Raw genomic sequence first — 24,881 nt, 5'->3', positions numbered from 1 at the left:
ATTGAAAATTCTCTGCAAAAAGATTGCAATTTTAATGCAGTTATGCATTAGGGGGCAAAACAACAAAATAAGTAGTATATTTAAAAGGTATAGAATGAGGTTAAAGAAGATGCAACAAATCAGGGAATGGTGAAAAAAGACACTTGTACAAGTGTGGTTCATATTCAAACAGTTTCAACCTATAGATTATTCTCAGCACAATTTTTGAGCATTCTTGTTGATGATCAATATTCAAGCTGTGGGATTGTTCACTTAAGTTACATGGCATTGCTTCTGTTGCTTGGATAACCTAAACATTATAAGTTTCTTCTACTCTCATTTAAACCAAACTTTTATTTAATCACAACATTCTTTTCAACATGAGATGAAGTTAATGTTGATTCCAGATCTGAAACATTCAACCAAACAAAATATTCCTGGTATAAAGGATGGCAAAAACCCAAACAAAAAAACAAATAAAAGCTACCCAAAGGACAGAATCAGCTGAGAGGAAGTACAGTCTTGTAGTCAGGTCACAGGGCTGTGACTCGAGAGATCTGGGTTTAGTTGCTGGTAAAGCTAACCAGAAAATAGATTTTCCATAATGTGAAAAACTTCGGGTTTTTTTTTTTTTTTTTTTGGGGGGGGGGGGGGGGTAGTTAATTGTCCTGAATAAGGATGAGAAGCCAAAATTTCATGAAATGAAATTCAAAATATATCATTTTGGGACAAAGGGAACGTTTTGTTTTGATAAATTCTAAATGTTTTGTTTTGAATTTGACCATTTTTTACATAAAGTAGATTTTTACATCCAAAATTACTTCAGAAATTTAAACTTTCCATTCTAAAAACATCAAAATAGGATACTGACATTTTCCAAATGGTCTTTCAATATTTTTCCTAAGCAAAACCTTGTATTATTTTGTGAAAAATTTTGGTTTCGTTGAATCGGCATTTCCTGACAGAAAAATGTTTGAACCAGCTGTTCTGCTAGTCTGCTCTATAAAAGAATGATGGCAAAGAACTTCCCATCTGATCCTGGACAAGGCATTTGAGTAAATCTCCCGTATGTTAAAATGAGGATGATAATACTTCTGTTCTTCTACTCTTGTCTACTATGTCTATTTAGATTGTAAGCTCTTTGTGGACAAGGATTGTCCTATTTTGTGTTTTGTACAACTACTAACATCATGGGTCCTAGATTTCAATTGGAGACTCTAGATAATGCTGTAATGTCATTAATAAATAATTGTTTGTGATTCAATTTAGAGATGGGACATAGTCAAAAATTAGGACTCAAGTAGCTCCAACAGTGGAAAGAGTTCCATTCTTCATCCAAAGACAAATTTTCAGATTTGGACTCCTCTCTAATTACTTTCAGATGGTTAAGGATTTGGATGTGAAGAGAATAATGTTTCCTCTCTCCTTTCTTCTTTCACTATTTGACTACTTTAGAGGAGTTCTATAGAATGGCTAATGTTAGCTGGAATTGTCTGAGAGGATGATTTTGGACAAGGTTCTTGTGACATACATCACTGTCCTTCATTTATAGTTATTAAGACTTTAAGGGAAACTCTTTCCTGGTTTCCTTTATTCCTATTGTCTGATTAGCTCCAACATGTTTTTGTTTCTCTGAGTCTTTGAGAAATTAATTGGCTTATTAATCATGCTCTGAAGGATTCATGGCTGGCTTAAAATCTTTCTTTAAAACTAGTAAGATTGCTTTGTACGTGCCATTTATTTGATCCATGATTTTCTAATGTTGAGTCCCCTCAATGGTAAAGCAATGAAAATCCACAAACAGCAGGATAGCAGGAAGAGAATTACAGACCACTTAATTTGACTTGTATTTTCTAGTTCTCATGGTTGTGGAGAAAAACTTGAAAATGTTAATCTAGTGAATCCAGAAGGTACAGATGGCAAATAAAAAGAGCCTTTTTTATTTAATCTCATGCTTTTTGAAAAGTTGGGGTTGGTGCTGGGAATGCAGCATGATATTTATCTAAATTGGATTCCTCTTATGGGTGAAATTCACCACTGTACAGAGAAAACACAAGGTCAATAGCACCACTAAGCAATTAAATAGGATGTCAGTAGTACATAGAATTTGCACTGGCCATCTGCACAAAGGTGAATTTCATCCTCATGTGAACAATAAAAATTACTTTGTCCATAGGGAGGCAGTGTGACTTAGTGGAAAGTACATTGGACTGGGAGTCGCACCTGATCTCTCTTCCTGGCTCTGCCACTGACCTATTGGGTGACTTTGGGAACATCCCTTCACCTCTTAGTTTCCCTGTCTTTACAATGAGGATAATGATACTGAATTCCTTTTGTAAATCACTTTGAGTTCTATGTAGGAAAAGTGCTATGCAAGAGCTAGATGTTGATATTTATGTTCAACAGGATAAAATTACATGGCAGTCAAACTTCCCACTTTAGGGAAGAAGCTGATCACTTAGGGTAAGGAAAAAGACTTTACCTTTTGAGATGTTATTACACAATGATGTGTGCATTGGAGGCACTTCTTCCTCTGAATCATCTGTCATTCACTACCATGAGCAATATACTTCAAACCTAGTTGATGAACGATACTTTCTATGTATACCCAGTGAAGGGCCAAATCCTGCTGGCTATGCTCATGCCTAGGGTTCAGATTCCATCACGGGTATTTTTAGTAAAAGTCAAGGACGGGGCACAGGCAATAAACAAAAATTCACAGAAGCTGCAACCTGTCCCTAACTTACTAAAAATACCCTGCGGGAGGAGAGAAAACAGAGTTGCCAAGGCTTACAGCTTTTCCAGACTGCTGCTCCAGCAGGCTGGCCAGCTGCCTAGCTGTTTGGGGGGCAGGGGAGCCCCAGGGCTGGCTAACCGGCCACCACAGCTGTTTGAAGAATGGGCTGACAGCTGCTCAAGCCCTGCCCCAGAAGTCATGGAGGTTCCAGAAAATCACAGAATCCATGACCTCCATGACCAAATTTTATCCTTACACATGCCAAACTCCCATGGTCTTCACTCAGTTTACTTCTATTATGTTTTTCCCTAGACAAAGAGAAAACTTGTTCTCAATCAGGTGATTATTTCAAATAAGAAACTGCAAAGAAAGTAAGAATGAATGTAATGTCTGCATGAGGAAGCGCAGTGTCAGAGACTTGGGGTCAGTCTTGCATCACATTCAGTGGTAGATGTTTGTTTGTGTCATCTCTTGAAAATAAAGAGGGTTATTTTGGCAGTAAGCATTATGCTCCATTATAACTGTTGGTGGGAATATGACAATCCTGTAACAGGTGCTTTCCTGAATTAACTCAGAGAATGAGCATTGACAAAAGAGAAGTTCTATGGAGTAGGTCTTTTGTACTGTTTGTACACTGCCTACCACAATGGGGTCCTGGTCCATGACCGTGGCTCCTAAGCACTATGACAATACAAATAATAAGGCCCCCATATTCTTAAAGATGCAATACATACAAAACAGCTTTACAGTAAGGAACTGTGGCTTAATGGAATGCACATGGAATACAGAAAAAGGACACCTGGGTGGTAGGATATATCCACACTAAAAGTGTGGTATTAGTAAAACACTCCTTCTTTTAGAAATGTGGGGCTTGAATGGACCTCGAGAGGTAAAGTCCAGTCCTCTGTGCTGAGACAGGACAAAGTAATCCTAGAGAACCCCTGACAGGTGTTTTTCCATCCTGTTGTTAAAAACCTCTGCAACTTCCCTTGGAATCATGTTCCAGAGTTTAACTACCCTTAAAATTAGCTTAAATATTAGGAAAAACTTCCTAACTCACCCTTGCTACAGATTAAGCCCTTTGCATCTTGTCCTACATTCAGTGGTCATGGAGAACAATTGATCACAGTACTCTTTATAACAGCACTTAACATATTTGAAGACTCTTAAAGGTTCCCTCAGAGACTTCTTTCTGTGTGGACAGAGCTTATACTGGCACAGTTGCACTTTGTCCTGGGATAGTAAAACTACAACCCACATGCAAAACAACTATACTTTCTTATTTACTGTCTTCATACCATTCATGATGTTATAGACCTCTATCATATCTCCCCTTAGCCGACTCACTTATAAGATGAACAATCCCAGTGTTTTTAGTCTCTCTTCATATGGAAGCTGTTCCCCAAAAAAACTTTGTTGACCTTCTCTGTACCTTTTCCAATTTTAATACATCTTTTTTTGAGATGCATGCAGTATTCAAGGTGTGCGAGTACCATGGATTTATATAGTGGCATTATGATATTTCCTGTTTTGTTCCTTTCCTACTGGTTCCTAACATTTTGTTTAGCTTTTTTGACTGCTGCTGCACATTGAGCAGATGTTTTCAGAGACGTATATGGGATGACTCCAAGATCTTATTGTGGAGTGGTAACAGTTAATTTAGACCCCCAAATTGTATATGTATAGTTGGGAATGTTTCCCATGTGGATTACTTTGCACTCCTCAACAGTAAATTTCATCTGCCATTTTCTTGCCTAATCACCCAATCTTTATGAAATCCGTTTGTATTTCCTTGCAGTCACCTTTGGACTGAATTATCTTTATTTTGTGTTGCCTGCAAATTTTGCCACCTCACTGTTCATCCACTTTTCCAGATAATTTATGAATATGTTGAACAGGACAGGTCCCAGAACAGATCTTTGGGGGACCCCACTATTTACTTCTCTCCATGGTCTGAGTATATTAAAAAGGTAGGACAAGTTACTAGCCATTTGTCCATTCCAATACTACAATTTCTATGTCCCTAACTATAATGTTTCAAAGCTGAGAACAATGTAACTTTATTTCATTCAGATGTTTATATTGTGCTCATCACTAGGTATATGAGCACTGAACTCCTACTGTGCAGAAATATGAATTTATGCTCTCATATGATCATTCAAAAATGAACATGTAAAACATGGAAAGATTGTCTTGTTTTCAGAAGCCTTTTCTATACAGCTGGCCCCCCAAAAATTCATCAAAACTGTTTATTAATGGAGAATTGTAGTTTTTTGCTTTCTTTTTGACTAAGCAACTTTTTTTTGGGAAAAGAGAGAGGTGTCTGCTTTCCATTTAAAATTTGATTTCCCTCCTCCCCCCCCCCCCAAAAAAAAAAAAAAAAAAAAAAAAAGAACATCCAAAAAACACTTTTTAGTTTTTAGCCAAAAACTTAAATGTTTCTGGCCAAAATATTTGTGTCATGGAAAAATCTGACTATAGAGCCCAGTTTATAGAGGAGTGTGGTGGTGTGAGGTATCTCAGCTACTACTTCCATGACAAACTGCAGTGGCATTTTAAAATCTACATATTTCCAATTTGGGAGAGAGGGGGAGAAATATTTTGCTCTTTGACTTTTTTTTTTCCTGCCAAATACTGGAAACTTTCCCAGGGAAACAAACCCATTTTCTGACAAGTTCTAGTCTTGTAACTGAAATGGAAAACCCTATCGTGTTTTTAATAAATGCAGTAGCTAAATCTTTGAATTTCTAAAAGGCAGTGAATTTGATTATTTATGGATAATTATTCTAACTAAATGCAAAGACCTTGGATTATCAGGTGGCGGTGTGATGTGTGCTTTTACTTACTATAGAACAACTTTATAAAAATCAGTTGTGCTATTTTTTTCCTGCAGTGAAATCTTCCATGTTTATATATCATGTTTTTTTTAGCAGAAAATATGTTGGTAGTTTTTTGCTAAGTACAAAACAAAATATTCTTCAGTCTATACTGTATGGCAGATACCATATCTAAAAGGAACCTCCTCATTTGGAACAAACTCTTTCCAAAATAAATTACTATATTTATAAAGAGATGTTCTCCAAAATGAACATGTGAAATGACCACAGTCAATCACTGTATGTGAGACATGACAGCTGTAAGAATGCAATTACATGACCATTCATCAATCCATGAAACAGCCAGTTGTTCCCTTGTCCAGTGTCCATTGGAATTGATGATGATGATGATTGATGCATATCGAAAAAATTTACATTTGAACAGTTGTACACTTTTGTAAACTCATATCTACAAGGGGGGTACATTGAGGCTGCTGCAATATGATGTTTCCTTATGTTTGTAACATCTGCATTTGAGAGAGGCAAAAGCCTTCAGGAAATGTGTATACTAGGAACAATAAGACATGCTCCGCTGTACTTTAAATACTGTATGAATGAAAGGGATTAATCCATCAGAAATGATCTCCAGCCTTCCTGACTGTAAAATTCTCAAAAGGTCAGAGGTGCCTATTATGAGGGGGTTTACATCCACAGAGAAAAGTTTAACTAGAACAAGAGAAGAATTAGTGCACCTGACTGCACCTGGGGAACAGCAGGGTGGTTGAATTAAAGTATGAGTTCCAGCTAAGGGGTGTTGGGTGACTGATCGAGCAAGGACTTCAAGTCAGTAAAGGGAGGCCCAATAGAAAATGCCTTTCATGACAAGGGAGCTGTGCCAAAGGGCCAGGAGAGAGACTGGGAAGCCACAGGGATGAAATAAGGTACTAGGGCAAGACCTGACAAAGGGAATGGCAACTTAAGAGGTCAGGTTTCTGGAGAAACACAGACACAGAGAGCCAAAGGAAGAGGATGAGACTGAGCCTGGCCTTCAGAGAGAAAGCACTGGAAGGTGTTTTCCAGTACAACAGGAAAGATTAAAGAGCCCAAGGAGAGGTGAAGAGTTTATGGAGACGTAAGCCCAGGAAGGGGTTGGAGAAAAGGGCTTATAGACAAGGTAGGAAGTAGTCCAGGGATACAACAGTGAGTCTGAGGAAGCAGACCTTAATCACATGCTATAATGTCCCTGAAAGGGGGTTCCAGGGAGGATGGAGCTAGGCTGTTCTCAGTGGTAGTAGATGACAGATCAAGGAGCAATGGTCTCAAGTTGCAGTGGGCTGTGGTCTAGGTTGGATAGTAGGGAAAAAAATTTCACTAGGAGGCTGGTGAAGCACTGGAATGGGTTACCTACGAGGAGTTGGGATCTCCATCCTTAGAGGTTTTCAGGTCCTGGCTTGATAAAGCCCTGGATGGGATGATTTAATTGGGGTTGGTCCTGCTTTGAGCAGGGGGTTGGACTAGATAACGACCTAAGGTCCCTTCCATCTTTTAAGATCTTCTTTTATATTATGGGGTAGAAGAAGAGTTAATTGATCCTGTAGCAATAACTAGAGCTGTGTGGGAAGCAAATTTGCCTTTTCATAGGATATTCTGCAGTTTCAATTTTTTTCCCATTCTAAACTGGAAAGAAAACAAACAAAAAATAGAAATTTCCTGTGAAACAAAATTTTAAAATGTTTTGAGGAGTTGATCAAAATATTTTGATTTTGACTTTATGGTATATTGAATTGTATAACAAACTTTTAAAAAAGCAATTATTTTGACATTGAAAATCAAAGCATTTGGTTCTGAAAAGGTGGAAATGGAATGATTTGACATTATTGAAAACTTTCATTCTGATTTTTCCTAAATGAAATTTCATCAAATGACACGTTTTTGTGAACAGGGCCTTGCCCACCCCACTCAGGATTGCAGAAATCTGCCTACTCAGGTCCTTGAGAAATGAACAGCTAGGTATAGCCACACAAAGAGCCTAACTGATATTCCAGCGCAGCCAACTGCAGGCTGTAGATAGCGTGCTCAGGGTTGGAGACCATGCAAATGTGAGCTGAGTGCACAGAGATGGTGTTGACTTTAGAGAGTTGTCATCTAACAGCAGGAAATGCAGGCTATTTGCTCTTGAAAGGAAGAGAAGGTTAAAAGATGCTCAAAGAACGGTGGGACCACTGGTCCCAAGGAATATCTCCGAACTACAGAGGTGGGAGGAACCAATAGACTCCATCTTGTAGACCTGGGATGGTACAGTAGAGGGCTCCATATAAACATACATACCTTGTAGCAAGAATGGATTTTTAATTCCTTTTAAAATTATGGTTGCAGTTTTTAAAGCTAGACAAAAAGACAGGTGGAAAGAAATATCTAATGTAAACTAGTAATGGTTCCCCATCTTTTTAGGTGGCTGCAAATGGGGACTCTCCGTAATGTTGGTCAAAAAGACTACAATAAGGATGAAAAGACAAACTGAATCCAAAACAGTGTCCTAGATTTAAGCCAGGCTTCTGTTCTTCTTGGAACATATCAAAGCCAATAATGGCTGCTAGAGAGGAAGCTGCTGCTGACTTTTATTACCAAGAACTTTCTAGGAACTCGTCCTTTGTGGGTGAAAATTGACAAAGCAGGCATGAAATTCCTGCAGTGCATTAAAACTTTATATACAGAATTAAAAAAAAACTTACTGAAAGAATTGTAGAGATTAAGGAGAGTCTCATCTGTGGAGGATTTTAAGGCATCTGCCAGCAGAGATTTTGAGATACTTTTTTTTTTTTTTTTTTTAAATGAATCTTTATAGTACTAAAATTGGAGACCTGGAACACAGATCATGGCATGCAAAGCTAAGAATAATAGGTGTTGCAGAGGGAACTGATGGCAGATACGTGACTGAATTTGTAGCTGATCCTCTAACTAAAGTCATGGAGGAAAATAACTTAATACAAACATTGGAAATGGAGAGCGTGCTGTGCTTTAAATAAGCTTTGCAGAATTCAATGTTTATATTTTACAATTTTGATGGCTGTTTTCTTTTATGCATTTTTCAATTTTTATATTCTCATATTTTATAACTTATTTTCACAGCTCTGGGAAATTTTGGTGAATGAGACAATTGTTTAATGACAGATGCTGAGAGTGAAAAAGTTAAAGTTTTATAACAGTTAAAACACAAATTGTCAACATTACATGTCAAAGTACATCCTTAAATCAAACTGAATCTCAAGTAGCATTTTTCTTAGCCTATCTGTAAACTTTGATTATTATTGATTTTTCATAAGTTTCTCTTTGTAAAGTGAAATTGATGTTGACTGACAATTACTGATAAAAATCTCATCCTGCCCAACTCCAGCTATAAAGGGATGAGCTTCAGCAGGAAGTTTAAGGTTGCCACACATTATGTTGACTTTCCCATATGGAAACGTGATCCAGTTGCAGAAATAGAGGCAGGAATTACAGTCAGGCTAGATGATAGCCGCATAAGTATTGCATTTCTTCTCTAAATTGTTCTCGTACATGCTGCAACACCTATGGGGGACCCTCTATCAGTCTGGTTACTTTAGATCAGTGATACTCACACCTCAGTGGTTAAGGAGCCAAATTACTGATCAGCGTTACCCAGAAGAGCCACAGTAGTGTGAATTCATTGTTTCATTTACTATAGTACTCTATGTTCCTATTTAAACAGTATAAATATGACAGGGAAAATATTTTTAGTGTGTGCATGTGCATGTGATAGTCCCCAGGATACAATCTGAACCATTGAACAACTGTGTCCCCCTATTCTCCAACCAAGGGATTCTCTTACACTTCTTTACTGTGAGATCAGTCACTTCTGATCTGTTTCTTAGAGGTGGTCAAAGATACTAAAAATGATGCTTTAACAAGTTGGATCTCATTTCCTCTATTTTTAAATATTTTTTTTCATAGTAACGCAAGTAGTAACTGCCATTGGCAACATTTTTCTGTCATGCCCCAGTCCTTTTTCTTTTCCCACCTGATAAGCAATCTTATATTACAACTTATAATAATAATCTTATATTACAACTAGAATCTGCAGTGAGCTGTTTGTTTGGGAATCAGAGACACCTTCTAGACTTGCCTAGGGCAGCATCCTGGAAAAATTAGTCTCTGCTGCTCCTGGCTCCTAGAAGCTTCCTGAGCTCTGCAGCAACAGCAGAAGCTATTCCTGGTTCTAAAGAGGAAGTATCTCTTCTATCAGGTATAGAATGCTGGATAATTTCACTGCTTGCTTCTTGGAAGCAGAGTCTGACTCTGCTTAGCGTACTGGTGACCATCTGGTTTAATGGGAATGACTGAGGGACATACTGAAGATGGATAGGAAAACTGGTTTGGATAAAATAAACACATCTCCTTCCCACCCTCAAAACTTTTGCCTAAACTTAAACTAATTCCAAACTGCATCATTTGTGTGGAATGAGAAATGATAGATAACCTCTCCTCCCACATAGTTATTTTTCATTTTAGTATACTTCCAGCTGAGACTGGAGATGGAAGCCCAAGGCTGTTCCTGTAGTATTTCTGTTCCATCTAGAAACAGTGGATTCCATTTACTGTCCAAATTCTTCCTTGCCTTTGCTAAAGTGCGTCATAGTGTCCTTTCCCCATAGCAAAGGGAGCACTTCTTAAAGTTGCTTTCTGAGACTTTGAATGCTAGCTTTCTTTTCTAATGATGTTTAGCAATTTTCACAAATATTTAACTACCACATATACCTTTTTAGAAAGGTCATCCAAGTGCCAATTATATGGTAAATGTACTCCCCACACTATTTCATGCTGTTTCTCAGCTGTTAAAATAGCTGTGCAAATGATGAATGTTTCAGTGTACTGACAATTCTGAAAAAATGTAAAAAAAAATTATCACTCTTGGAATTTTTTTCATCTGAAACAATTTGATAAAATGACATGCTGAATGTTTCAGTTGAAAAAAAATCTCACCTAGTTCTGGTCATTATAATACACAATTTAATGTGTTTGTAGAAAAAGGTAGTAACTTAGTATTAAACTGACAAATGCTATTGCCCAAATAGAGATACCCCATGGTTGAATTTAGTCCATTATATAAACTGGCAAAATATTTTTTTTCCCCATCTTCAATTACTGAACAAAGAACAATTGTCTAAAGTGAAGGATGAAGGATTTTCTGTGATGATGGCAAACTTCCACAGGGAGCATTGAAATGAACCAAAAGTAATGTTTTGCACTTAATGAATCAAACTTATCAATAAACATGAAAATAACTGTGTACACACAGTAGCAAATCCTGAATCTCCTCAACATAGGTACTGAACTTACAAACAGTTAACATGTGTGCTTAACTTCACACACTGAACAAAGTACTGGCCCCATTGAAATCCATGACAATTTTGCCATTAATTTCAGTGAAGATAGGATTTTTCCCACTGAGAATAGTCCCACAGAAATGCGACTTCCTTACAGTGGATAAATTAAAGACACCCATGAAAGACCGGGGCCTTGGAGTGTAAATAAAACTAGAGAGGGGAACAAGGAGCGCTCAGGAAGAGCAATAGTGAAGTGTGGAAGGTAAGAAATAAGCAAGGGCCCATGTGTCATGGGTAGGATAACAGGTGAAGTCAGATTCAGGAAAACAGAAAGCCCTGGTGCAAGCCGGCTTTGTGTTGACTTTAGTGGAATTTTGCCTAACAGACGAGTGGAAAAATTAGGCCCAAGGGATAGATTCCTTAGTACAGAAAATAGGGTCCAGTATTGTTTATATTATAGTGGTGTGACCCACTGGTCATGTGTTGTTTGACTCCCTCCAAACCCAGTCCGCACAGTGTATGAATCTGTTACATCCCTCTAGCTACATAGGCTGGTTCTTTAGCTCAGGCTGTAGGGACTCCTGTGTTTAACTTTGATGACTGGACAAGATGGTGACTGTCACAGAGAGTGTGTCTACACTGCAATCAGAAGTGTGAATGCAACGTGTGCAGCCATATTCGAGCTAGCTTGAATAAGGACCATAGTGAAGCCGCAGCAGCACAGGCTAGCCGTTCCACCACTCAAGTATACCCAGGACCCTGGGTGGGCTTGTACAGCCCATGCTGCTATGGCTTTGCTGCTATTGTTATTTGAGCAAGCAAGGTGAAAGCTAGCTTGGGTATCTCTATAGCTGCAGCAGTGTTAACATACCCATAGACACGAGATTTGGGATTGAACTGTTGTGGGCCTTGGATTTGTGATGAGCATCCTCTCTTCACTGGACTTACATAACTCACTGAATGGTGTGTATTGCATGTCCTATAATATGCTCAGTCTAGAGAAGATGTTAATCTGTTAGTTTCCAGAGCCACAGCCTGCTCCTTTAGCAACTCATGCTGCTAGGTCTAGAGGTGCCTGGTTCAATCCACTGTCAGATAAGAGAGCTGTTGGTTCAGAATCACCTAGAGGCTCCAGCTGAGATTGGGGCCTCATTGTGCTGGCTGCTGTAGGTACACATGGTGGGAGAAAGCCCCTGCCCCAGTCCATTAGATGCTGCTGCCTCCCCTGAATTCATCCTTTCTTGGAGATCTAACTAAAAGAACTAGGAGTCTGATCCAGCTTCCACTGAAATCAGTTGATCCCTATAACACATCTAACTTCTTTTTAAATTTTTCATTTCTGTGTGTGACGAGAACTATTTTAAAAACAAAACTGTTTTCTTAGTTTTAGTTTTTTAGCTTAAAAAAAAAGTAAATGTTTTTGATTTTTAAAAAGCATCTCTGCCTCAGCAAAAAGAATGTCCAGATTAGTTGTTTGTGATCTGAATCTTTTCAAGGATAGAACTGGACAACTGATGTGTGGAAAAGTGTATACTAAGGTTATTATAAAGGCTAGTTGGACATGTTTAGTTTTTCATTGTGAAAAATAATTCTTAGCACACTTTGAGTACCATATACTGGCACATAGTTCATGTGGAGCCTCAGGTAGGTATATGACAGATACAGTGTACAAAGGCTTTAGATTAATGAGTTTTATGTGGTAAGTCAGACAGGAGGAGCTGTGAACTCACTCTGATTTAAAATGCATTGCTAACCGCAGCCTCAAACAAAGTGCGAGTATTGGTATATAGTGTAAATGTTCCAAAAAGCTTCAAAGATAGTTTACAAGCAAACGTGTTTCCCATTCCAGTGCCCTATTCACTAGGTATCAGGACCTAAACTTGTCTTGATAACTGATCTGCTATGGAATCTTGAACAAGTGCTTTATTCCTGTTTTCCCACAGTCTGTATTGTCTATTTAGATGGGAAGATCTTTCAAGGCAGGCTCTGTTTCTGTTTGATTATTTGTGCTTCAAATAGTACTATGGAACCCAGTCTCATTTGGGGATTTCAGATGTTGCTATAATACAAATAATGTAATAACAAACCACTGCTGATTTGTGGACAATGGTGTGACTCAGCCCAAGCTGCTTTTTTGTTTTTGTTTTTGTTTGTTTTTTGTTTTTGTGCACAATCACACGCTAAAAAATCTTTGTCAGCACTGAAATAAATGTATTGGCCTGATGGTAGAAAATACTGTGACTATGACATATGACTATGACATATGACTATGACTATGCCTCAGATCCACTAAAAATAACTTCTGGTAATCATCATGTTGTAAAAGTTTCTCCTTTGCTAAAATTCATAGAACTCTTCCTAAAGACTTCATATTTGGTACTTGTTGGCTAACTGTTTTTCCTTTTTGGCCTGTAACTCCCCTTCTTCCGTAGCCTAATCAAATATGAGGATTGATCATGTAATGTGTTTGGTGTGTGGTAAATAGGGAACCCATGCAATATTGAACTAGTAGTAGTAGTAGTAACAACCTACTTCCCTTTTCACTTTTCCACTACTCTGTTCATACAGGGTTTTTTTAAGCCCAGCAGCATTATGAAATGACAGCAATATGTGTTAGAAAGTCTATTATCAGCTTGCCTAATGTTTCCACACTGCAATCACTCATCTGTCATCTCACCAGCCAAATGTTAATATAACATCTGTTGTACCTAATTCCAGTAACTATCGAGAACCTTTCTGCATGCAAACAATTTATCATGCTTATGAAACCAGTTTTGCATGGAATATGCTATTTCTGTAAACATTAAAGTTTTTTATTATGGGTAAAAATGTTTAAGACCTAAGGAAGGGGGATAGAAATAAACCCTAAAGGCCTTCAGCAAACAATGGCAACATCTAAGACCTTTTGTCCAGACATTTGTCTCTTATTCCTCATAATCATCTCTAACCTGGCCAATTTAGTCTCTAAGAATGAGTTCTGGTGATATCATAAATCCACGTTAAACAGATGGAACTATTATTTCATGTTATTAATAGAGTAGGTTAGAATTTCATATTACAGTAGAGAAAATATCAGTGGTCATCTGGGAACCATCAGTTTCACCATGCAGGGCTTTCCTTATTATAGCAAAGAAAGGAAAAGGATGAATGCAATGTTTCACTGCTTTTTTGGCCATTGAGAAGGACCTGAATTATATTTAAATATACCTTCTATGTCTATGCACCCACTTCAATCTTAAACATAATCCAATGTTGCAATTTAAGCAATGTATGGAATTTCCTATGGATTACATATCTCTAACTGTATTTTAAAGTATTGTCAGAAAATAAATTTTTGACAATACTTTCAAAAGTTCACATTTAAGCAAACTTCCAGTACCATGTCCTGTTTGCACATTTCTACTTCACCAAGAGCAATTGGTAAAGGAGTTGTGTTCATGTGTTTTTACGGTATTTAGTGAATTTATTTTGCATAAGTGAAATATTTTACTATAGATAAAATGTGTTCAGAGCATATAATTGAGTGGTCCACCAAAATCAACATACACTGTGATCCTTTCATCGGAGCTCACATAACTTTTCTGATTAAGGTATCTAGCAACAATTTCTATGGTTAGTTTATTTCATTGCATTTACTTTAATCCTACAGATTCCATGGGTTTGTTTTCACCATTCAGCCTTAGGCCAAACATTTGCTCAAAGTTGTAAATAGATTACTATGGGTTTTATAGCATAATACCGGTTGCACCACTTTATGACCTCTTCTTATTTCTATAGGAAATGTCTTTCTTTTCTGCTTGCATGTTCTGTGACAAGGATGGGAGATTAGATTAAATAGAAGGGAAAATGTTGTTGGGTTTTTTTTGTTTTGTTTTCAACTTTCTGACTGGAAGAGTTGTTTTGTTGTATTTCCTTCCCACCATTATATACACACTGGAGGAACTTAAAAATAAACTAACACAAAAGCATATGATGATAAACTACTCCACTAACTTAGAAAATATGAGCTTCTCTGCTCAATAATAAGCAAGTCCATTTGAAACAAATAATCAATCGGTGTTCTACTTCTGAAACAGAGGCTTACTAAATTCCATTCTCTGTGTTCCTTTGCAGATCTCCTCTATTAAGATGTGTGATTAATAACCTTATTTAACCATACTTTGCCCTGACTTTTTTTACTGTGTTGATGACTGCATTATCTGCAGAACCCCCAGACTGAAAGTGCCAGCCCCTATATCATTAAAAATAATGTTGAATACCACTATTAACATACTGCTGGATATTCTGTTTTGAGTTACCCATGTACATTCATTAATTCACTGAATTTGCATAGGTGTAAATGAGGGCAGTATCTGGTGTATTTGTAAGGAAGCAAATACTCATAATGAATGAATTTGAATAGTCACTGAATATTTGAAACCTACTGGATGTGAGTTTGCCATGTCAGGCAAATGAGGATACAAACAAGTTATTGTGGCTATCCATGGATGTCATGCAATGTTTTACATTTCTAGGTAGCTATCTGTCCAAAAGAATCCCAAGTTGCTTGTTTGACAAATGACAGTGCCAGATTCTCAACCCCACTCTGATGCTTTTGTATGACTCAGGCAGTGCAAAAGGGAGCAGAAACCTCTTGCAAGTTCCTTGCTTGAAGTTATCCCATTTAGAGTGACCACGCATCCCATTTTGGCTGGGATAGTCTCCTTTCTAAGCCCTGTCCTGAATGTCCTGACTACTTTTTTGTTTTGCAAACCTGGGCATTTGGCAAGAGCAAACAGGATAAATGCCCAGTTTTGCCAAAAAAAAGTGGGGTGCTCCCTATTGGTGGGGTGCAGAGGAATGTTCAGTGTGGGGGTGAGCGGCAACACCAGTCCTACATGGTGGGGCTCCGGTGAGCAGTGATGCCAGGTGGTTTGGGCCAGCCCCACATGCGGGGGTAGGGAGACTTGGGCAAGTGACTCAGGCCAGCTCCACACATGGTGGGAGGGGAAATTGGGCAGTGGGGGGCTCCAGCAAGCTCTGCCTGAGGGGGCGGGTCTTGAGAGAGCTTGGGCCACTCACTTGGCTGAGCCCTATGTAGTGTCCCATTTTCACTTTTAGGTAGATGGGACAAAAAAGAGGGCATGACCAGAGGATATGTCCAGAGCACAATACACTTCAGATGTCCCCAGGTGACATGGAGTCGCTAAGGGTATTTCTACATCATTATAAAGAATCCATGGCACTGAGGCTCACACCCAGGTACCTGACAGGCTCATGGGGACTATAAAATGGCTGTGTGGATGCTCGGACTTGGGCTGGAGCCTGGACTCTTAGACCCCCAGAAGGGGGATGGTCACAAAGACCGGGAGCCAGCCCGAACCCAAATGTCTATGCTGCAGTTCTATAGCCCCTGAGCCTGAGTCAGCTGACCCAGACCAGCTGCAACCATGCCACGGGTCCTTTATTGCATTGTAGACGTACTTTAGGAGACCGTAGCCAGATGGCACAGTTTAGGACAGTCTCCAGGATGTTTTAACCTGAGGCCAGGGAAAAGCAACAGGGAGCTTTAAGTAGCTCTCTGATAGTCCCAACTCTGCTGTCTAGCAAAAGCTAGCTTCAGCAAAGACACTGGCTCTAGACCACAGTTGGGAATTGCTTCATCCACCACAGAAATAATACTTAGTGCTTCTCATCCATAGATCTCATAGTGCTTTAGAAAGCTAGGTAAGCATGCCTATCCCTTCTATAGGTGGGGTATTAAGGTACAGAATGGTTAAGTGGCATGCCCACAGTCCTACAACAAAGATAGGGCGCTAAGTAATAGCAGAATTTGGTCTCAGAATTTCAGTAGAACTTTTCCCAGGAATAAAGCAGCTGCATTTGATCCTAAATATAAGACTAATTTTCCCCACTAGTGAATTTGCCTGTCCCTTTGGATGGAACACAGAAGCTATTTAATGGTGCACAGTAGCACTACACAACAGTTTAGATCAGAAACTAGCAACAGTAATAGCACTGAAACTGAAGAGAGAATCTATCTAGGTTGGTTTACTGTAGCTAGGCATTTATAAAATATCCAGTCAACATAGAATGAAGGCATAGAATAAAAAAAAAAAAAAAAAAAGATTTCCAAGCAGTTATCAGGATGGTTTTAGAGGATGTATTTAGTCTTATCATAATTACCCAACCTGGGAAGACAATATATTTTCCTTATGGGCATTATAATACAAATAATAAATGATGATATATTTTCAACCCACACTGTTTCTCAGATTAAAAAAAAAATCCTCATAAGACTTTAGCAATGTACTTTAAGTCTCACTGGTGATATCTCAAATATTTCAGGCCAGATCCTTAGCTGGTGTGAATTGGCAGAGCTCCACATAAATCATTGAAGCTCCGCCAAAATACAATAGCTAATAGATCTTTCCCCACAGGAGATGTTGTAGGCATGATTTTAAAATACGCTGATCTTTACATTTTATTATTTTTGTTCTTCTTCTTGCCAAAGCTTGAAAGAAACATCTGTGATTGAACATACTTGAAAAACACAGAATACTCATAAAGTTTAAGGACTCAATTGTGCCACCCCAAGTAATTTACAGCACCAGTAGTCCCATTTGGAATCCAAGGGTCTGTCAGTGTAGTAAAGTACTGTTCAATAGGAATAAAGGCGGCCACCGGAGCCCTAAAACATCAGTTTATTACTATAATTAAACATATAGCCATTGCCTTGTTAAATGAGAAGGTTATTATTTTCTAATATAACATTAACTCCATCTACACTCCTTTATTTACATACCTAGAGGTTTTTTAAGATAACCCTAGTGGTATGTATGTATATTTTAAAGAGATGTATAAATTGTTGGGAAGATGGTGCTTATATAGTTTATGGAAGGAGAGTGTAACTTTATAAATAATTGTAATGTGTAGATTGCCTGGAGTTTGGGAGAGGTAAAGGGAGTTTGTGTCAATAAAATGAGATCAGGTGGTGTGCAAAAACATTAGGACATGCCATTTTGAAGGATTTGTTATTAAAGAAGATATGTGTTGTAAGTAGTATTGATAGAAATATTACTCTCAGAATGTGACTCTTATTTCTTATATCTTAGAAGCTAATCTACCATCGTTGCAGTTGTTTGCTGTACAATTTGAAAACAAACCCTCATGACTAACACTATATTTTTTTTATTCATTGAAAAAGAGATGGTCATACATGCTTAATGGTTAGTGACATTTCTTTAACACAGGTTGTTTTGGCTGCAGGCTGTGCATTCACTCAAGAATCTGTCATTCTGAGTACATTTTTAATGTTAGCACATGTATTTGTGTTAAAACGGTCTCTGTGCAAACAAGGATTGAGACCAGAATACAAACGGTTTCACAAATTGATTTCCTTGATTAGACTGTTTGCATTTCATAGCCCCAAAATAATTACCAGTTCAAATGATACCAGCTTAGCATATTTCCAAAGCCTGGTCCAAATGATTGGCAATCAGAGTAAAATTTCCAAAAGTGCCTCAGTGACTGTGACGGAATGTATAACACTGGGCAAGAGTTCCAGAACACTGGGCGGTTTCTCAAAATTCTTTCTGGTGACTTTCCTACAGGCACTGAGCTGTACAACAGCACACTGGATGCTCCTGGAAGGAACTGGTCACTTGGTTTCCTTTCTGGAAGCCCTTTAATTAACCTGGTAGGAGAAAACTCATGTGGGAGAGCACTGTAGAGCTAAGCATCCAACACCTAGTCCTGTAGTGCTGACTGCCTGGATGCTGATGACTGGCAACTGGGTGACTTTGGGGCCCTGTTAAACCCTGGAGGGGTCCTGTGAGGAGCTAAATCCATGACAATGAATTAAAAACATAAACCCCATTTTCAAATGTGACTCAGCCACTTAGGAATATATTGACTTTAAAAGTGTTTTAGGCTTCTAAGTAGATTAGACCTAATTGTATCTGTGACCACTGAGATTCTTACTCTTTATCATGTTGCATGTTACACTATTCTTTGTCATGTCAACCCACATTATGTGACTTGAGCCAGGAAGTGAATTGCAATTTCTTACAAGCAGTGTTGAGTGTCAATATTATTCTGGTGTCTAGTAGCTCAAGAATTACCACGGTAGTCTGGGTGAATTTGTACTCTGGTGGCTAGTCTGAGCCAGTATGTGTGCCACCCTGGCTACACTGTTACTTTTAGTGTGCTAGCTCAAGCAGAGTTAGCATGTGTCTGTCTACCTGAGCTGGGAAACATGCTGCCGGATGCAATGTACACATACCCTTAATGTCCCTGTGCTTCCTTTCCCTCATCTGCAAAAGGGATATGATCATAATCCCTTTTTCCCATCCTTTTTCTGAGTCATCCATTTTGATTATAAGCTCTTTGGGGCAGAGACTCAATAATAAGTATGTACAGCACCTAGTACAATGGAGCCTTAATCTCAGGTGAGAGGCATCTTCTGTAATACAAATACTTGGATGAGAGGTGCTACTGTAATATTAATAATAATGGTTAGGTTATTTATGTGCTTAAAAATAAGGGTTACTAGATCAACAAGATAAATATATATGGTTTATATACAGGTATAGTGATCCAGGTTATTCTGTCCCTTCCCTCTCATCCTGTCTCTTTTCATATTCAAAACAGAAGAGGGAAAAACTTGACACTAATATCAGATGTGGCTGATTCTGAGCTTTATTGTATGTTGCTAAATTTATTTGGCATTCATCTGCATATGCTCATGCAGGCTAAGTATCAGCCTTTGTGATACTGAGAATCAATATTAAAAGAGCCAGGCCATAATTTAAATTAAAAAAAAAAAGGGGGGGGGGGCGGCAGTCAAAAATCCGCCTGGCTATGTGCAATGACCACAACAGGGTTCTAAAGCAATAGAAGATATTTCTATCTCAATACCTTGGTTAGAGATAATCGGAATAGAGAATACTGGAAGGGAGAACGACCGAATACTGCTATGATTTACAGACTGTATTATGCACTAAAGTTCTGATTTCTCATTCAGATCAGCACAACTGTAATGAAAATATGGAAGAGAGATAATATAATAATTAGTTTCATGGCTATGATTATAAAGAGGGAATGAATGGCAGAAATTTGACCTGGTCATACTGCAGTTTTAGGGATAAAGTCTCCTCATCCTTCAAAGAGACAACATGATCCCTTTATTTTCAGTATACTGTTTAAAAATAATGTCCATCCTCCTCTTTCTCCCGGCCCCTAAATTTAGCCAGGAACCAAACTTTTTATTTTATCTTTATTTTATTTTTGAAAGACTGGATGGCATCTCTGAGTTTTTGTAAAAGCACTGTTAGGTATTTTTCCTTATTATCTTATTCTTTTCCTCACAATTGTTTAAAATAATTGAATAGATTGAGAATGCAGTCTTGTTTCCTTGTTTTCCATTGAATGCACCCAGCATCTTGTTTTTCTAGGGTCATTCATGACTGAAGACAGTAAGGGCTGGTGTTTGACCAAGACTTTTGTGCACAAAGGTACAAAGAGGAGAGTGCATGATGGAACACTTCCATCAATTCTGGTGTATCCACAATCAACTGCTATTCTGTAAACCCTCTATAGATGTTCCATGGATGGATATGGGGAATTGTTGATTCCTACCAATGACACAGGCATGGTCCACACGTTGTTAGCACATGCTCCTCCTGAGGCTGCTGTAGCATCACAGGCATGCGTCATGCTTACTGCAGGTATGATGTTCCTGTGTGGGTAATCATGGGGTTGTGACTGTCCTGGAAACAAATGCACAATTAATATTGCTTTTGCAGCATTCATGTACTGTATGCCCATTCAGTGCGGGGGGGGGGGGGGAATGGAAGACTGAAAGAGTTTAGTCCTAAACAGATCCATGGACTTTGCATGGGAAAATGAAGTGCACAAATGTGAACTTTGCAAATGAGAGAAGAAAGTGTGGAAAGTCCAGGTATGGGCCTGCTCCAGTGATGTGAATTGCACTACTATTCAGGTAAAGGGAACCAGAGCACAGGCCATCATTTTAGTGAGGGGGAAGTAGGGTTGGTAACATGGGATTAGAGGGAAGCTGAGAGGATACATGTTAGGGGGAAGCCTTGGGGAGGGGAGGATGATGTATATTTTAAAGAGAGGTAGGGTATTTGGGGGAGGTGGCGTTAGTGGGTGAGAGTGAGAGGGAAGAGAAAGGAGGCGGCAGGGAGGGAATGTTTGGGGAGAGGGAGGTGCTCACAGTCTTACTAGTTGGGGGTGAGGGTATAGGAAGGGATTTATACTACTGGGGGCATTGGAGAGAGTACGAGGGTTTTAGCATTAGAAGGGCATACGTCCCCTCATCACCTCGCCCCATTCTGCTGGCAGTTGCTTGGCTTACAAGAGCATATTACATGCTACTTATACTCTCAAGAGTATTTGTGCAAGTCCTGTTTAGAAGTTTTAGAAACATTTAGGTGTACAGTGCTGTAGTTCTCTTCCAAATGAATTCTTTAATCATTTGCTGATGAGAATGTCTAGCATCCTCTCCTACTGATCCTCTCCTACTGTTCTGATCCTCTCCTACTGTTCTGCTCTGCCATGGAGTAATTTTTATAAACTGGCTTTGTATGTCTGAGATGTGAATCCTAGCTTGTAGCAAGGATGAGTCCCCAGATCACAGGGGAGGAAGTTCTGCTAATACATTCTCTGGGGATTTGAAGTCTGAAAATATGTCCTGCATTCAACTGCCTGATAATAGGTATTACAATTTCAGCTTTAATGGACTACCAGTAATGAATATACTAGCCAATATATTGCTACTTTTTGGAAACTTGTTTCATACCAGGGCAGGCATATGCTCCATGAGATGATTCAAGAACAACCTGTGTGTGTGTGTGTGTGTGAGAGAGTGTGAGTGAGAGAGAGATTACTGCTTGGAAACAGAACTAACTTTAGAGAAAGCTGTATTTATTGCTAGACAAATTGAATCTGCTGTGGCAGAGGCTAAAACAATCACTCAAGGATCCACAGACTATGAACAAGCAGTTAATTCATTAACTGTGCAATCTGCAGACTGGCATAGGACCGGCAGACAAGAATGATGGTAAACTGAGCACAGCTTATACATCTTGCAAGCACCATGCATCTCAACATCCTCTATTATATCAAGCAAAGCTGTGCTTCCAAACTACATGCCATGGATTTACAGTGCACTTAGCTGTCTCTTGGAGAGAGTACAGTGATAAGGTGTGAGAGAGGAAAGAAGTCATTGAGGCCTAATTCAAGTGCATATAGTCAACATATTGGAGCAGTCTCACCACAGGCTGACTGGTTTCCCTTCAGCCAGGCTCTCCCCTTTGGTCAGCACTTCAGTTGCTTGGTGTTTTTATAGTTAGAGGTGGAGGAGAGAGAGCATGGTAAATGTCTCCCCTTTTTAAAATGTTCCTTCTCCCATCTGGGACTTTGCCCAGCCCTCTGCTCAAGGTCAGGTGACAAACAATGTCCTTACGTGAACTCATCCATGTCCTGAGTTCCATGAGCATCACCTTGTGGTTCCTTTGTTGGTGCCTAGGCCAGTCCTTTGTTCCTGGAATACTGAGCTGTGTTTGTTCTATGCATGTCTTAATGAGGTGTGAACTGCCTCCCTGCTCCTGGAGTTTTGCCTGCATATGTTTTAAACTGTGAGGACACATCTTTGGGAATATTACATAGCGGAGCCTCATAACCATACACATGACATTGCAACAGACATGTTACTATAACAATAATGCTCAGTATATCATGAGCATTCCAAAAACATCTTACATGGTATATGTTGCATTAAATAGTATACAATTACACTATGTGTGATCGTGGAGGTGCATCATGAGAGATGTAGAATGGCTGCCGAGTTGTGCCTTTGGAGGAGAATCAGTACATGAGGAAATCAAATTACAACTCCCATAGAATACCAGGGTGGGTATCCAAACCAAAATCTTTCAGTTTTTGGCTGAAAGCTTTTTGGTTTTCAGGTGTTTGGGGTAGGGTGTTTTTGTTTGTTTGTTTGTTTTTGATGGAGAAACAAAATTTTATGCAGCAAGCAGACTCTTCACAACATTTTCATTAATTGAAAATTGTGTTTACATGAAAAGTTGGGTTTTGACAGAATTTTTGACTAGCCTTAACTATTGGGTCAGCAGAGATAGATTGCATGACAGTTAGGAATCTGACCAGTTCCTCTGCAAAATAACCAGACATAAACTGAAGGGAATAAAAGGAAAACATGGTAGCTCAATTTTTTTACATAAATATGCTTTTTTCTTTAAATACAGAATGGGATTATCACTGTTTCTCCTTCATTCACTTAGATATATGAATGAAGTGAGAATATCTAATCACTTGATATCTTTTCTCTATTAAGCAATTATCATTTCTAGATAAAATTCAAAAGTGATTTTCAGTAAGATCCACTTCTGCATTGAAATAAAGGGCCACATCTCCTAGAATCTCGAAACTGGATATGTTTTATACTTTCATAAGGAAATGTGAAATAGAAAATTAATTTTTTTTAATGACTCTGATAATGGTTGCTATTCAAAGCCAGTTTCAGTAAATGGCCATGCATCAGTTCTTATGAACTGGGATTATTTCCATCTCATTGAATCTACTTTTCCCCTACTAAAACCAAATGTTTAATCAATGTTTCTCTGGTAAACTATCTTTCTGCAATGAATGAAAATAAGCCGGCCTTAGCTGTACCTTAGAGCTAGTCAAAAACTGGGAGGTTAGTTCACTGAACATTTCAATTTATTGGCAGAAATTCCAAAAATACCAAAAAAGCCCAAAATAATATAGCTGAAAACTGAAATATTTTGTTTTTCAGGTGTTTGGGGTTTCTTGACAAAAATCTAAAGTTTCTACAGAAAGCAGAAAAACTTGTTTATCCAAAACCCCAGCTCTCTCACTTAATGCTGATGGAAAAGTTTTAACTGCCCTATTAAATCTTCCAACTCAGCTCTTTAGAGGCAGCATGATCTACTGGAGACAGATCTTATCGGCGAATCAGGAGACCTGGCTTTTAGTGCTGCCACTGACTTGCTCTGTGACCTTGGACAAGCCTCTTAACCTCAGTTTTCTGCACTTGACAGTGTTGGAGCAGGAACTGTCATTCACTATGTGGTCGTACTACACCTAGCACCATAGGACACCCATTTCACTCTGGGCTTCCAGAAGCTACTGTCCTACAAAAAACAATGATAAATCCTTTTTTACTTCCCACTAAGTGAAGGAAAATAGGTGTTGAACAGAACTCCTTTATAAAATCTGTTTCCTATGAGAGCTAAATGATGGTAGTATGAAGTTGTAGCCATGGTTAGAAGTTGCCTATGATTCCATACCTTATCCCCTGTAAATGGAATTGGGGACTGGGGAGGGGGGGGGAGGAGAGAGCCCCACATTACCTCAGCTGTACCTTTTTTCTGATTAATCCCCAGAGAAAATGAATCTACTGGACTGGATCAACTCTGCTGTTCTTGCGTTGAAAGTGAATGGGGTCAGTGACATTACAGTAATGCCTCTTGCGGCTCTCCAGTATAAAATGTAATTAAAGACAGGTCATCTAGGTTATAGTTCATTCTCTCACCAAAAGAAATCATGATAGTTCTAGTTCAAAGCTGAAGGGTCTGATTTGCATTTACACTAAAGCCTCTTTACACTACCCTGGAGGTGCAAAGAAGCTTCCATGTCGGTGAAAATACACATCCACATTACTCTGACACCTTCCTGAATGTCCTTTGACACAGCCAGAACAATGCAAAGGGGCCTTAATCTATAAATTAAACCACAATATTTAGTGATTTTATAGCATTACAAACCTGATCCAAATTAATTCATTGAAATTAATGGGAGTCCCATTGACTTTACTGAACTTTGGATTTGCCCCTCGATAGCCCTGATTAAACGAAGCTGTTATGCAGGTGCATAAACCTCACCTGAAGTCCATTGGACTGAAATCACGTACTTAAGGGTTTTGCTGGCTTAAGATGGATTTGAGCATGTTCTTAA

The 24,881-nt window shown here is 38.7% G+C and overlaps 1 long non-coding RNA gene across 2 annotated transcripts in view; it reads left to right on the top strand.

The window, feature by feature from the left end:
• LOC137156562 (uncharacterized) overlaps positions 1-24,433 on the top strand; it is a 109,642-nt gene extending 85,209 nt beyond the window's left edge. For both annotated transcript variants that reach the window (XR_010920818.1, XR_010920819.1), the window contains exon 3: positions 24,311-24,433. This is a non-coding gene — a long non-coding RNA (uncharacterized lncRNA). The remainder of the gene's footprint in view (positions 1-24,310) is intronic.
• The last annotated feature ends 448 nt before the right edge of the window (positions 24,434-24,881 follow it).

Source organism: Emydura macquarii, unplaced genomic scaffold (assembly GCF_026122565.2).
Source record: "Emydura macquarii macquarii isolate MOO-44397 ecotype Brisbane River unplaced genomic scaffold, CSIRO-AGI_Emac_v2 contig_1451, whole genome shotgun sequence".
NCBI lineage: Eukaryota > Metazoa > Chordata > Testudines > Chelidae > Emydura > Emydura macquarii.
The sequence above is the reverse complement of the archived record's forward strand: the minus strand, read 5'-3'. Positions and strand labels throughout refer to the sequence as shown.